Source organism: Neofelis nebulosa, chromosome 8 (genome assembly GCF_028018385.1).
Source record: "Neofelis nebulosa isolate mNeoNeb1 chromosome 8, mNeoNeb1.pri, whole genome shotgun sequence".
Classification (NCBI taxonomy): domain Eukaryota; kingdom Metazoa; phylum Chordata; class Mammalia; order Carnivora; family Felidae; genus Neofelis; species Neofelis nebulosa.
In genome coordinates, this window is record NC_080789.1 from 56,205,567 (window position 1) to 56,221,155 (window position 15,589).

Below are 15,589 nucleotides of genomic sequence, written 5' to 3' on the forward strand. Positions count from 1 at the left end.
TGATACTGAAGCTAAATTAGAATTGTATGTGAAGAAGAGTATAACAATTTAGATAATACTATGAAATGATGATATACACATGTAATTAAAGTTTCAGTTCCTTTGTAAAGAATTATTTTATGGGTTGTACCAAGCTGCCTATGATATTACCTTTCAGTGATTGTGTAATCAGATTTAATTCTGAATAGCCTAATTTGCTTAAATTATCAAGCATTAAAATTGAATTTAAATAATTTAGTTCTGAATATGGATAAACATTGAGAGGAAAGAGTAGCTATTTATTTCACCAGTAAGAAATTAAAGCCAGCTGAAATTCTAAATATCCAACAAGTTCTCCATTGACCAAAATGACAGTATTCGAGATAGAAATAGAAACATACTTTTTACCTAAGATTTAGGTATCAATTTCATAAACAGCCTGCTAGTCTCCTCTAAGCATCTCAGATGTGCATGAGTCATGCTTCACACTGAATAGCCTAAATAATGTGATCATTCCTAATTCTGTTACCAGCAACCTTATGTTCTAAATGCTATTTAGTGCAGACAATATTCTCTGACGTTATTTTCAGATATCCCTCTTTTTTAAGAGGAAAGTAAGTACCAAAGTTAATAAATATTTGTATGTATAAATGTTTTTTGGGGCTATACTGAGGACAGTAGAAGGAAAAACTCATTATTTGTATAAATTCTTTGATTTCTGCATACTGTCATTCACGTATAATTATAAATAAATTAATTTTGACAATATTCATTGCAATTTATTTTTTTCTCTTTAGTAGATAAGTGTTTTTCTTCCTACAAAAGAGAAAATAATAGAGGCAAGAGTTTTAAAACCTATGAGAAACAAAATATTATAAACTATTTATTGAAATAAGATGCTTTTCTTTTGAGGGAAGCCTAGGATATTTTAATGCTAGAAAAGCTTCAGCATATACTTAGAAATTTAAATATCCAAGGTATAATTTAATCTATGGATTCATAAAGCTCTGGTCAAATAACTTAAGATCAACAGTTAATTAATTGCAAAATCAGACTTCAACCCTCAAAACAGTAACTCCAACATGCCATTATAATCAGAGGCTAATGAATATCAATCCTTGAAGATTAAAGACACAATGTCTACTAAAAAATTAACAATTTAATTAGAATTGTGAATTTTCACTCTTATGTGGATCCTGAGAAACTTAACAGAAGACTGTGGGAGAGGGGAAGGCAAAAAAAAAGTTAGAGAGGGAGATAGCCAAACCATAAGAGACACTTAAAACTGAGAATAAACTGAGGGTTGATGGGGGCTGGGGGAGAGGGGAAAGTGGGTGATGGGCATTGAGGAGGGCACCTGTTGGGATGAGCACTGGGTGTCGTATGGAAACCAATTTGACAATAAATTTCATATTAAAAAAAAAAGAAATGTGAATTTTTCCATGCAACTGGTGATCAGCACAAAATTATGGAAAATAAGCTTATAGAGACAAAAGCCACAGTATGTTAAATACTGTATGCTCTAGAAATACATTGGTAATAAAGCTATAGGGGAAATTTCATCTCTAAATAAATATTCTTGATGTTGTGTGATAGGATTATTTCACTGAGCTTCCCAAAGTTTATGTCAAAACTTCCCTCTAATAAAATAATAAATACATTTATTTTCTTTCATATGGTTTCATGCTTGCCATGTGTATTAGAAGGGAATACTTCTGGTTTCAATTAACAAAATATGTAACTAATAGTGGCTTGAAATATAAGGAAATTTATTGTTAAATTAAGGAGTATCATAGACTAGATGGTAGTTACCCAGCTGTTAAACAATATACTCAAGGAACTGAGATCTTTACATATTACTGCCCTACCACCCTTAACATATTGGCTTTATTTTTTAAAAAAATGTTTATTTATTTTGAAAAAGAGAGAGTACACGCATGTGCAAGTGGGGGAGGGGCAGAGATAGAGAGGGAGACAGAGAATCCTAAGCAGGCTCTGCACTGACAGGGATCATAGAGATCATGACCTAAGCAGAAATCAACAATGGGATGCTTAACTCACTGAGCCAGTCAGGTACCTCTGGTTTTTCTTCCTTTTTTTTTTTTTTATTTATTTTGGGGACTGTGCAAGCAGGGGAGGGGCAGACAGCAGGGGATGGAGGGTCCGAAGCAGGCTCTGCACTGACAGGCTGAGACCAGCAAGCCCGATATGAGACTCAAACTCACAAACCTGGAGATCATGACCCGAGCAGAAGTCAGATGCTCAACCAACTGAGCCACCCAGGTGCCCTGTTTTTACTTCTTTATGCTGTCCTTCAAGTTTACAAAATGGTGGCCACAACTCCATGCATGCATTGAAAGCAATAATACAGGGAAAGGAGTAGGGCACCTGGATGGCTCAGTCGATTTAGCGTCCAACTCTCGGTTTCAGTTGAAGTCACGATCTCATGGTTTGTAGCTTTGAACCCTGAATCAGGTTCTCATGCTGGCAGGGCAGAGCCTGCTTGGGATTGTCTCTCCCTCTCTCTCTGCCCATCCCCTGCTCACTTACACACACACTCTCTCATAAATAAATAAATAAATAAATAAATAAATAAATAAATAAATGCAAGGAGAAAAAGGGAGAAGGAAAAAGAGAGGGAGTGGGAGGGAGAGAAAGAAAGAGAATGAGAGAGAGGACCTCAATCTTCCTTAATTGGGGTAGTTGACGTCTGGGAGATTCTGATGCATGTCAAGATTCTCTGTTATGTGAGCAATTCCTCAGTATGCACGTTGATGAGAAGAGCCTACCATAAAGCCTGAAAAACCTAGATATTTGCCTTCCTAGATAACCTCATGCCTGAGGCAAAAGTACTAGTCCTAGACTCCACTAATCAGATGCCTCTCTCCCAGACACTGAATCAAGAACTGAAGAAACACGAACCGTGTACAATCCATGACTACAGTGGCTGTGGCAACAACAAATCCTATTTCTGAGATGATGATGGCAAGGGTGCCAAGACTGGGATTCAGTATTGAATGGCAATGGTGGCAGTGGTACCAGCCTTTAAGTTCATTTTCCTTGTAGAAAAGAAACAATATTCTCACTGAACTGACACTGTCACGTCATTTTGGGCATGGTTCTGTTTGTTACTGAGTGCCCCTAGATGACTCAGTTTGAGCTAAATTATGTCCCTTAAACAAACTCGAATCTCAGAAGTCAAACACAGTAAGCATTTATTTTGGGGCTTTGCACCTTAAGAATAGTCCCTATGTGGGACATGCTGAATTTACGAGAGAGAAAAGAGAGATGGTAGAATCAAGCAATGCTTTTTAAAGCTATTTCTCAGAAGTGGTGTAAAAATATTCCAATTACATTCCTGTGCCCAAAGAAAGTCACAGAACAAAGCATGATGTTAGTGGGATGGAGAACCATGTGCTCTTTTTCATCTTTTCGTATGTGTATATATATATTTTTTAAGAACTTGGCTCTTAAAGTATTTTTTGGCAATAGTGTGAACTCTGCAATATCAGAAAAGTGCTTTCCTGCAAGAGTTAATTTCTGTTGCCTGCAACTTGATTGATGACTACCCCTAGTAGACAAGGACTAAACCCTGACTTTGGTGCTCTGACTACACACACATGGGAGCAAAGACCCTAGTGTGAGGAAAAGAGAACAAGTTGATAGAATCACTGGCATAAAAATGTTTCCCCCTTCTGTATAGCATAGTGGTTAAGAACTTGCCTTTGGAGCCATAATGCTTTGCTTAGGATCTCAACTTCTGTGCATATTATTTCTAATGACCTTGAGCAAAATATTAAACTGTGTCCAAGTTTCACTGTCTGCAGAAAGAGAATAAGGTACCCACTTCCCAGGGCTGTTGTGGGGATTAAATGGATTAACATATGGACATAGAACAGTGTGTGGACCACAATGAACATTTACTTTTAGATATTATTACAATTATTGTTACTCCTGGAACATAGCTGAAGATGTTTAGCCTTTATTTTATGATATGTGATGGTGATCCAGGAAAATGCAGAAAATAGCTCTCCTTGTCAGAGTGAAACAAGAAGTCAGAGCAGGATGAGGTCAGTGTGAGCCTGAGTAATTATTTTAAATCACATCTCATAGAAGGTAATCTTGAATTTATACTATGGCTAGCTATATTTGCTTATCAGCCTCTTCAGTGGCTTGGGGATCCAATGAACCAGAAACACCGCATGGTACTCATGATAAGTTTCCACATAAATGTTATGCTTTCAAATATCCTCTGGAGTAAATTTGTTGGAAAATTTACTTCACTGGACAGAACTTAATGCAACTTCATTTTAAAGGAGTGGCTGATAAGATTGGAGGCACTCCTCCAATCTTGGCTGAAATATTGCCTTGCTACTGTATATATATGAGCTTGATGACAACAATACCAGTGAAGAAAATATTATATTCTGAACCTTTCCACAGTCCATTGTGTCAACTACACTATGCACCAAGTAATGACACTTGCATAGAGACTTAATGTTGTCAGTTGGGTCTAACATATTAAATTGCATTCAACACAAATCCGACAGTTACAGAGAGAAAATAAGAAGGAAGGAAACTTGCTGTCATTAGGAACCCATTTATTTTTGCAGTTTAACAATGGAATTTGGGATGGAGAGCTTCAGGAGGTAAAGGACAAAGGTGGATGGTGGTCAGCACCTAAAGTTCCTAAATAGAAAAACTTCTGCTGATTGCATCTTTTAAAAAATAAAATAAAATATGGACAGAAAGGGAGAAATAAGCATATTTGTTTTCATTTTTCTTCACTCTCACTGGGAATAAAAATAAATTTCATTAGTCAATAAAAGGGGAAAAGCTAATGATCAAATAAGTTAGATGGTTTGAAATTGGAAATTGCAGAAATACACAAAGTACAAATGTAATACATTTATTCAAACACAGCACATAGCTATTATTATAGACTGCTAAATGAACTGTTGATTATGCAGTATGTGTAATTTTAGAAAAGTAATATTATGAAAAATAACATTTGCATTTTTCTGACTTCTTATTTGGAAATTTCAGATATTCCTGTGAATTAGTTCTTTTTTTTTTTCAATCAGCTTCTTAGGTTTTAAGAAAAAGAAGACAAAAAATAACATTAAGCAGAGAAAATGTCTATTTCAGGGTATGTCTATTTGAGGATAGTTCACAAATCTGTAATTATATTGCATTAGTTTATTTTGTCATAAAAAACTCAAATGCTTAAAAAACAGTCTTTAGAGCAAGCTAATTTCCAAGGGGCTACATTTTGGGAAACAGCCCAGCCCAAATGATCTTTGCTGGTAAACAGGCAGCCATGACAACATCTTTGAGAAGCCAAAGAACATATATTGTTAATAGGTAGCATGGATGGAAAAGAGTTCTTTAATTAATTTGAAATATATGTAAAAATGAAGGTCCTTTTCAATTAAAAATTAATACATAAGGTGTTTGACAGAAAATATAATAAGAAAGAAGTGGGTTGCAAAAGTGAATTATCTAATGATTAATAAAAGCAATTAGGCACAATGCTAGATGCTTTAGATGGATTCTATGATCCATGAGATTCCTATTAGAGGAGTAAAGAACCCTATTTTTACATTTGGGAAAGCTCACGTTAAGAGAAAGAAAGTAATTCCTCAAGGTTATATGATTGGCAAAGGATAGAGATAGACTAGAATGGATTCATCATCATACATGGCATTAGGACTACAAATCCAATGACAAAATGCACAGATACAAACTTTATGGAAGAAGGAAACTAACATCAAACAAACTAGATATTCCACAGATATGTGCTCCAAGTCAAGGTAGTGGAAAGGCAAATAGTCACTTGAATCGGAAGTTCCTTCCCTCCAAAAATGCATACCACATTAGATGCATGCAGTAATACAGTCCAGTTGTAAGGTAAAGGTCAGTCATCATAGTTCATTCATTGAGATGGACATACAGCATCTATATCTCTGCTATACTTACTTTTAAAAATTAGGAAAGGGGAAGAAGATTAATGAAAGCACATTTTATATTTTAAATGTATTTAGATTTATTTTAACAGCTTTTTTGAAGAGTAATTGATATAGAAAAACTACATATTTAATGTATACAATTTGGTGAGTCTGCTCATATGTCAACACCTATGATATCATCACCATAATCAAGGTAACAGATATGTTCAACACATCCCAGAGTTTCCTGGAGGGGAGAGTAAGGACACTTAACATGAGATCTATCCTCTTAGAAGATTTCAAAATGCACAATACCATACTGTGAACTATAGGCACCATGATGTACAGATCTCTAGAATGTATTCAACTAGCATAACTAAAACTTTATACTCTTTGAGTAACAACTATCCATTTTCCCCACTGCCCACCAGCCCCTGGCAACCATCAGTGTATTCTCTGCTTCTTTGAATTTGACTATTTTAGAGACCTCATCTAAGTGGAATTGTACATTTAAAATACAACACTTTAAGTATTAATTCATGGCTATGGAGAATACTGTTGTTCTTCAATGACTGCTGGTCTTACATTCAGCCTAATGTTTACAATTTTCAAAGCTTACACATGGTCAAAAATTACATTAAGATATACCTCAGTAAATGCAGTATTCAATCTGGACGATTCAGATACTTTCCAGATAATATTGTTCAACAAGCACATTATTTTTTTAACTTTACAAATGACACATGAACCACTCTTGTGAAAACTTCAAACATTACAGACCAAGCAAATTACCCCTTACTCCTCTCTGCACCACATTTCTCAATAGCAATGGCTTTTGGGGCACCTGGGTGACTCAGTGGGTTAAGCATCTGACTTTGGCTCAGGTCATGATCTCATGGCTTGTGAGTTCAAGCCCTGTGTTGGGCTTTGTGCTGATAGATCAGAGCCTGGAGCTTACTTTGGATTCTGTGTCTCCCTCTCTCTCTGCCCCTCCTCTGCTTGTGCCCTGTCTCTCTCTCTTAAAAATAAAAAACATCAAAATTTTTTTAAAATATAGTAATTACTGTTATTTATTATCATTTTAGTATATTTCTCCCAGAACCCTATGTTTATTATATGTGTAGATTCATGGGATATACATATGTGTATATATATACAAATAATAATAAATACACACATAGTTACATATATGTTATGTGCATACAGTTACCTATGTACAGGCACATACAATTTTTTCTTTGAGGTTTTGAGAGCTGAAATGAAATAACATTGTATGTATTTTACCATCAGCCTTTCACATTGTATGTACTTTACCATCAGCCTTCCACTCAGAATAGAGATTTTCCATGCCAATTACACGGATCTATCTTATTCTTTTAAGCATCACATTTAAGTTATTAAAGGTTTTCACTATTACAAAACACTACAGGGAACATCTGTGTAATAATTCTATAGATTAGGATCCTGAAACTGAAATTATTTGCTATGCAACTAATGAGTATGATGCAAAATATAGTAGGTACACTGAAAACCAAAACTGAATATGAGTTCCCATTCACTAAAATTCATCAATGTGTATATCATCATCTGTTTAAATGCTTTCATCTTGTTGAGGAAAAAAGTATCAGTGTATTAATTTGCAAAGCACTGTTTACTTGTGAGGTTGAATTTATTTTCATATTTTATTGGCTAACTAGGTGGTATTTTTTTCCTGTAAAATAGTTCTTAACATTATTAGGCCATTTAAAAATTGAAGTGTTTTTTTCTTTTTTTAAGATTTAATATTTATTAAGATTTAATAATTATTAAGTTAAAAAATTTTTTAATGTTTATTTTTTACAGAGACAGAGCATGAGCAGGGAAGGGGCACAGAGAGAGAGGGAGACACAGAATCTGAAGCAGCACAGAGCCCTGAGCTGTCAGCAACACAGAGCCCAATGCAGGGCTCGAACTCACAGACCACAACATCATGACCTGAGCCAAAGTCGGACACTCAACCAACTGAGCCACCCAGGTGCCCCAATTATTATTAAGTTTTAAAAATGTTAAAATATTCCTCTTAGAATTGAGAATATTTCTCACTCAAACTGTCACTTGTCTTTTAACTCTGGGTATGTTGTTTAAATGCCCTACTTTTTTGATAAAGTGGTATTGACTTGAGTGAACTTGGCTCACTATCTGCAGAGTTGATAGCAAATGCACTTTCCCCTAAGTCAATTTCAGCCATTCCTGGTTACTATGCATCCCTACATTCTATCTATATTAATAAGTGACTTATTTATTCTAGTTTGTCAAATAAGTCAATGGAAAATTCATAGTATAGCTGTACCTAAAAGATGATGTACGTGTTTAAGTATTTTAACATCCTCGTTAAATCATTAGGTCATCTTCATCCTTCTAAAGATTTCTTTCTGTGTGTGATCTCCAAGCTAATTGCTTAAGACCAGGTATACTGATAGAAGACTCTGAATCTCCAGCTACTAAGGATGACTCAGAATTACCTTCTTAATCTCAGCTTATCTATAATTTCCTTTACAGCAATAGGCTTTAAAGAGAATTTTTTTAAACTTGACCAACAGGTGGCAGGACAGGGAAATGCTGTCATGAAAGCACAGACTTCACATAACCATACAAATGAAAAGGACTTTATTCTGTAATCTCCTTGCATCGTTTCAGACACTGTTACCAGGTTAACCTTCATGAATCACTGTTTTTTTCATGCTACCCACTACTAACATTGTAATAGTTCTCTGTTGCCTATAGGTCATTGGAAGACATACTGAAATTCAAGGCTCTGAATATTCTGGTCTTACTCTACCTGTCTCTCCTCATTTCTCATTCTTCACTCCCTCTTGACTCAATAATGAATCTTTCATGCCATCTAAGCTTGCAGTTTGGCTCTACATGAACTGGTCATTTGCATTTTCAACTCTAAGGTCTTGAGGAAAGAGGTTGAAACAACATACTGCATTTGTTAAGACTCAGACTTTATATTAAAGGCAATAAAGGGTACTGAGAAGTTCATCTCTCATCAAGAGGAGGAAGATACATCTTAAAAAGATTTATATAACACCTTTTTCTCTTTTGACTTTCTTTTAGTATTGAATAAAACATAGTGAATTTAAAAAGTTATGCTCAATAGTTAACAGTATCAAAAAAATGTGTTTTTTTAGATATCAGAATTCCAAACCAGAAAAGGCAAAATACAAGCAGGAACTTCTATATCTTTTTCTTAGCATGTTCTTCTTTCTAGGCATTTATATTTCAGTTATATAAATGATTTTCTAGCCTATAATTTATTGAATGGTAGAATAATATAGCAAAAAAAAATTTCATTGGCAGTAATGAGAACTAAAGTTTTAAAATTCCAATTTAATATATATGAACATATTCAATAATTTTATGAATTTTTATATTAAGCATTCTAATAATATAGATAAAAATAGGATACAATAGCTTATTTGGATTAATTAAATTTTAATGTGCCTTAATATTAATGTGTGTATAATGGATTTGGTTGATACTACTAGAATTCTGGTTTAGATGAATTACATTGAGTAATGCCTCTGTGTGAACATGAAAGGCTCTATAATTGGGGAAAACCTGTATTTATATTTTATTTTACTAAGAATTGAAATATACATTTTGAATGAATGGAGCACTATTCATTATTTTCTTCTTCTGCCTTTCTATTATGGCAATCACTTGGGGTTCTAAATTTGGTTTAATCTCCACGACATCTCCAAATGAAATTTCAGGTCGAAAAAATAGAAATAGAAGTCTGGACACATGTGAATGATTTTTGATAGAATCTTCCTAAGAGTTAAGTGCATTGAGAGGACTAGAAACAGGATTTAGAGAAAAGTAATATTTATAGCCAAGACTATGACAATAAGGTAAGTATATAAAACATACAGATGACCAAATCCACTGAATTTTCCCTTTGTTCAAGTACATGATCATGAGAAAATCAAAATTTTATGAACCTGTCATAAAAATAACATTAAAGATCTTAAATAAAATTTAAAAGTTACAAATGATTTATCTACCCATGTTTATATGTTCCCTTGCTTTGATAAGTGTGTAAGCACTTCGTTTGAAGATTGAACTCCCTAAACACTGCCCTTGATTGCTCCCATAGCAGCTGGTTCTCTGTTGCCTAGGGGCACATACTCAACTTCTGACCATTCTGGCTTTGAACCCGAGTTTCTTTCTTGTTGCCTTTCCTGCTTGATTCATAGCAAGCATTAACAGATATTCAGATAAATAAAATAATGAGATAATTGTCTCTTCCACAATTCTGGATGTCACAAACCTACACGTTTTCCTAACTGAAAACTTGAAATTGCTAAATCTTGACACTGTGTCTTGTCTTTCTCCAACTGAACCTTGGTTCCTCAATAGGCCTATATCTCCCACTTTTGAAAAATTCTTACGTGTGGTCTGACAGGACACACTCCCTGTTATTATTTGCTCCTCATCAGGAATCTTGAGGTAAAAGTTTATATTTTCTTCTTGAAGGCTACGTATATTTTTAATCACTTTCTGTAAAACACCTATAAAGAGGCATATTTGTCTCAAGGTATCAGAAAATGAGCACGTAGTAGATAGTAGATGTGATATTGCTATAGTATCCAAAGAGTAGAAGATCACATTCAGAATCTGAGATGACGCTACTACTGAATTTTCAGTTATGACTCATAACTTAGGAATTTATCTCTTAGGAGATGTTACTTTATTCTATTAAATTATCTATCTACACTAAGAAAATATGACCATGAGGAAATATGTCAATAATAATAATTATTATTACCCGTGGTTTAGTATTTGAATATTTACAGCAATGCTTTATGTTCAGAAAAAAACATAGGACACAATTTTTGTCAACAACTGTCTTCTATTCTAGAATGGAGAGGAAGACATAAAAGTCAAAACTTCAGGGGCGCCTGGGTGGTTCAGTAGGTTGAGCGTCCGACTTCGGCTCAGGTCATGATCTCGTGGTCTCTGAGTTTGAGCCCCGCGTCGGGCTCTGTGCTGACACCCCAGAGCCTGGAGTCTGCTTCCGATTCTGTGTCTCCCTCTCTCTCTGCCCCTCCCCGACACATGCTCTGTCTCTCTCTGCCTCTCAAAAATAAAGAAAACTATTAAAAAAAAAATTTTAAGTCAAAACTTTGTAAAAAAAATTGTGCTTATTTATAATAAATTATTTTATAAAGCATTACAATAAAAAATAAGAGAATCAACTTAGAGATATATACATTACAAAAGAATATATGTGTGTGTGTGTGTGTGTGTGTATACACACACACACATCATTCTTTATTCTTCTCTTTAAACTTTATAACTTAATTGGAGTTACACTACACCTATACGTAAATCTGAAAAAAAAAAATTACCTCATCTGTAATAATGCCTCTTTACAATTATCTAAATCTACTTTTGATCTCAAATATGAACATAACACAGATATCTTCAATATGCATCGAGTCAAGAAATTTACTCTCCTTTACTGAAGATATTACTTGAGGATAAGCTCTAACAAAATGAGAGCACTGGATAAAATTACAGGAGGTCCCATAAGAGAGGCATGTAGGCTAAGCAGGGTTGGGTATTGAAGATTAGCCTTGGAAGAGTAGAGGGGTAAAATGTGTACATTCTGGATTAAGAAACTAGTATGTCAAGAACTATAAGGCAATAGCTTTGGCTGATACATGGGCTATGAGATGGAATCAAAGGAGATGAGGCTCTGGATACCAGCTTTGGTCAAATCGCAGAAGACCTTACATGCTTCACTAAGAAATGTCAGTTTTATCCTATGGATAATGAAATTGCCTATCAAATAAAAACACACATTTAATAAGAATTCATATGTATTAGAGATGAGACAAGGAAATCTAAGTAGGAAATTGGGTAGATATATAAGTTAAACAGTATGAACGATGTATCTAGTTCAACGTAAGATATAGGAATCACAGGGAAATACAGATTGGTCAAACACATGGCTTGACACTAAATTCTAGGCACTCAGAGAAAAAAGAAACTACTATGACTGGTGATGTATATTTACACAGACCTTGGAGGATCTGAGTAGTATTAGTTTTCTTCCTTCAAGCAGGGTATGAAAGCAAGGAATGACTTCAAAGTTCTGAGAAAGTAAATCAAATAGTATAAACCTGAAATGCATATCATTGCAAAAGACAGTATTATTCTCAGAATTTTACTCAAACAAAAAAATCTGTATGACTTAACATTAACTTAATAAAAATTGCCCCCTTGGCTTTTTGTTCAATGACATAAAACTCAAAATTACTTCCTGTCTCCCTTATTGGTTATGAAAAATTACTTAGATATTAAAAATAAGAGCCATAGCTGTACATTATGAATAAATAGCTAACTAACACCAAATGTGTAATTTTGGGGTGCCTGGGTGGCTCAGTCGGTAAGCAATTGACTTTTGATTTCACGGTCGTGAGATTGAACCCTAACCATGTCCCTCATCAGGCTCAGTGCAGAGCATGGAGCCTACTTGGGCTTTGTTCTCTCTCCTCTCGCTCTCTGCCCCTCCCCCCCTTGTTCTATTTCTCTCTCTCTCTCTTTCTTTCTCTCTATCTCAAATAAACTTTTAAAAATGGAATTTTAATGCTTAAATTAGATTAGTTTCAAACTTAAATCAGAGTTGATGATTGTATTTTCTCACAAAACAGTTTCTCAGTCATAACGATAACTGTCTACAAAAATATGTATAATAAGCCTGACAAACAGAGGCAAGGTTACTCATCCTCAGTTTGATTTTCAGTAGCCTTGACGCAAATATTGCTTTGTGTTTATCCACCTATTCTCAGTATTTAGGTTATCTTTCCCACTCAGAGTAGAAGGTTAACAAGGATGACAGCACAGATGGTGACTTTTTCTTCTTCACAAGTCAAAGTGATGAGCCTTATAAAAGACTGTCACCTGCACCCTCTCACCTGTCTGGTCCCTTCTGTGCCCCCATCTGCACAGAGTTAATCGGATGACTTGTACTTCCTTGACCTCTTGAAAACCAGGCTTTCAGGATCAGCTCAGAAAATGCTCAAATTACTGGCTTAGGTTTTCTTTTTAATTGTGTGTGTGTGTGTATATATATATATATATATATTAGCAAATCAGTTTGATGATGCAAGGTCAAAATGGGCTATATATTTTTTACACTTAAAATTCAAATACTTTTAACTTTCATGATCTGTAGCTACTTTAATGTAAAGTCTAATGCTCCTTTTGAGTCAATACTTATTATCTTTCTCCCCCAGTTTTATTGAGATGTAATTGACATATAATATTGTGTAAGTTTAAGGTGTACAGCCTGTTGAGTTGACACACTTTTCTAAGGCAATATGATTACCATCATATCATTATCTAACCATCCATCGCATCACACAATTACCATTTCTTTTTTTGTAGTGAGAACAAGAAATAAGATTTACTCTCTTGGCAACTTTCAAATACAAGATACATAATTGTTAATGATGATCACCATGCTATGCATGAGGTCTCCAGAACTTACTCATCTTCTAACTGTAAGTCTGTCTGTACCATTTGACCAACATCTCCTCATTTCTCCCCATCTCCTGGACCTTGGTAAGCATTATTCTACTCTGTTTCTATGAGTTTGGCTTTTCTAGATTTCACATATAAGTGATATCACATAGTATTTGTCTCTCTCTGTCTGACGTTATTTCATTTAGCATAATGCCCTCAAGGTCTGTCCATGTCACAAGTGGCAGGATTTTCTTCTTTCTCATGGCTGAACATTCCAATGTGTATGTGTGTGTGTTTGTGTGTGTGTGTACTACGTATATATATATACCTTTATGTATATACATATTATACACATTGTATGTGTATTATATGTATATTGTACACATATTACATACACTATATATGTGTATATACTTATACATACATTTTTATTATCAAGTTAAAATAAAAACCAAACCAATAATGTACTATTTGAACTAAAAACAATCCTTTTCCCTATGCTGCTGAATAAATGCAGCCACTATTACATCAGTGTCAATTCTACTCCTCCAGGTGAGTACTGTTGGTCATATTTTTTCAAAAATTTGCTATAATACGGTATTTCTGGTGAGATTCAAGAGTTGTGTATTTTTTCACAGCTTCAATAGTCTGTTCTCATTTAAACCTAAAGTAGGCAGACATTTTATTCTGTTCCTAACTCTGAACGGATCACATATTGCCTTCTTTTCCAAAACTGCCAATCTTTTTTTCCCTTTATCCTTCAAGTAAATGCCTTCAAATATATGCAGGTCTGCCTTGGTCCTGACTGTAAAAATGAACAAAAGTAAATGAATAAAAAACCTTCACTAGAAAACTAATAACTGTTTTGTTCTTTCCTCTGTTCTTTTTAAACAAAGATTTCAAAATGTTTGTCTGTTGATGGTAGCCTCTAAATATTTGTAATTAATTTTCTTTCTCTTGTCTTCCATTCTGACTACTAGATTTACTGTTTAGCTGAAATCATTTACTTCAGGGCATCTTCCAGGTCTAAATTTTGATAGATCTAACTATCCCCACACAGAGCCTCTGTTAAGCCAGAGTTCTAGAATGTGTTTTACCAAGTTTGACTGTTGATTGGAGGACTATAATCAGGAAACTAAGCCAACTGAAGATTATTTTTAGATTAGGTAGAAACCAATGAAGTTACTAGAAGCAAAAGACCAGCTAGCCCATGAATGTAACAACAGGGGCCAGGCCAATTTGTGAGGTCCTTATAACAGATTTTCTCCAGAACATACGGAAACAACGAACCCATTTTATGGCAAAAGAATGAAAAAGACACTCAGAAAGAAACAGAAATTCATATAGACCTTAAGATTCAAATTATTTTTGCTAGAGTTTCCTTGTGTCTTACGGATGTTTGGGTCCCGTCAACGCATATCCCCAGGAAGGTGAACACAGACAATATTGAGTAATCCAGTCTTGGGAGTGGGGGTGGGGAAAGGAGCAAATATGCTATTTTTATAAATGTAAGTGATTGTGACTATAGAAAAAAAAAACACAAAGTAACAAACACAGCGGAAATTGACTTTGTCCCTATTCATCACCTGAGAAGAGTTTTATCTTGCAGCAGCAACTCAGGCTCTAAATCCAGAGGATTTGGAGACTTAGGTAAATTTTAATAACATGACTAGGCTTTTATTTTGATAATTTTTATAGTTACCTTCTATTTATGGTAAGTTAAACTAGTGCCCTCTTTATGGTAGGATGATATTTAAGATGGATTTAAGGGCCAAATTTCGAGGTTTGGAGGGGTTAAAATCATTACAGGAATAGAAACAAGGTTTTCCTGTAAAATGGAAATAGGTCAGGATGTAGCAGGACTCAGTGCAAATGCTTCTTCCCAGCTGCAGCAAACTGAATCGCAGGGAGGTGGCAGGTTCTTCGGCAAGCTGTAACCAGAGTTCTGGAAATGGATGTCAAATGATACAACTGGCCATTTCCATTTACAGATTCACTTAGGAAGAGTGAATATAACCAGCCACCATTTAGATATTCGGAGACAGGTTCCCCTCCCCATACCAAGGTTGGATTGGCTTCACCAACTACCAAGTGGTAATGTCAGGAGTCTGAGAGGCAGTGAAGAAGCCAGAAGGCTGAGATAC

General features: G+C 34.9%; 1 pseudogene; it reads left to right on the forward strand.

The window, feature by feature from the left end:
• The window catches only part of LOC131483816 (ethanolamine-phosphate phospho-lyase-like), a 46,197-nt pseudogene extending 30,815 nt beyond the window's left edge, over positions 1–15,382 (forward strand).
• The last annotated feature ends 207 nt before the right edge of the window (positions 15,383–15,589 follow it).